Source organism: Mobula birostris, unplaced genomic scaffold (assembly GCF_030028105.1).
Source record: "Mobula birostris isolate sMobBir1 unplaced genomic scaffold, sMobBir1.hap1 scaffold_1733, whole genome shotgun sequence".
Lineage (NCBI taxonomy): Eukaryota > Metazoa > Chordata > Chondrichthyes > Myliobatiformes > Myliobatidae > Mobula > Mobula birostris.
The window spans coordinates 50001-51175 of NW_027274778.1; positions in this window are offsets into that span (position 1 = coordinate 50001).

Sequence of the window (1175 nt, forward strand, 5' to 3'; positions counted from 1 at the left end):
CCGACCGCTGCGCCCGGCTGGCCTGCGCCCCGCCCGTCCGCCCGCCGCCAGATGCGCGAGGGGGTGGGGGGGGGTCGGTCGTGCGCCAGGTAAGCTGCCGCGCTCGTGCACGTGGCCTCCCCGCCGCCGGGGTAGGTTGGTGCTCGGTTCAGCCATCGGCGGTCCCCTCCATTGCAGGGATCCGCTGGGTGTCGCGGCGCCGCACGCGCCCTTGGCCCACGTACGCGTCGCGGACACCCCTTTTCTCTTTCTCTCTCAGGATTCGTATATGACAATGCCGAGAAACGTACCGACAATTTGCTGCACCGCCCGCCGGACCGCTCACAAGGCTCTCCTCGTCCCGAGGACACTAGCCTTCTCGCGGAACCGGAGGCTGCACGCGGACCGCTCTGGCGACCGGACGTCTCCGGCCTCTGCTGGAGCGGGGAGGGAACGCGCGGGTGCCGCCCGACCTTCTGGAAATCGCACATCGGCCGGCCGTCAGTCGGTAGCACCGCGCGCGCAGAGCCTCTCCTTCCTCTCGTTGGTGACCGAGGATCAACGCTTCGGTTGAGTCAGGCTGAACCGGGCATCTCCCTGCCACTCTGGCCTATGGAACTCTCCCGACTCTTTCGCCTTGCCCCTACGGCGCGAAAGAGTGCTGCTGCGGCCGGCGCGCCCGTCCCTTGCTCTCTCGGGCCATGTCTGTCGTCGCAGTGCCGCGCCATCCCCTATCGAGCCGCGTCGCTGGGTGAGGTCCGCACCCGCACCCTTCCGCCGAGCTGGCTCTCAGGACGGTCGACGGTCGCCGCTCGCCTCCGTCGGCCCAGGGCCTAACGCCGCGCCGGTGAACGCCTCGCCATCCCACCCCGTCGATCGCGCCGGTGAGGTCCGCACCTTCACCGCCTAGGTATATGCGCGTGGGTGTAGCTGCCTTCTCGGGATGGTCGACGGTCGTTCGACCGGCCCCCGTCATCTATGCGCACAGCAGTCCCGTCCGCCGGCGGGAGACTCCGTCAATCGATCGTGGTGCAAACGTGCGAATGCCCAACGTCAATTCCGCCCAAAGCATGAAGCCCTCGGTCGGCAATCGGGCCGCCCCGCGGCAGACCCACCTGCCCACCTCCGGAGATGGTAACGAGCCGAGCACGGAAGTTCGGCGCACGTGTCGAGACCGTCGCTTCCACTCGGCCTCT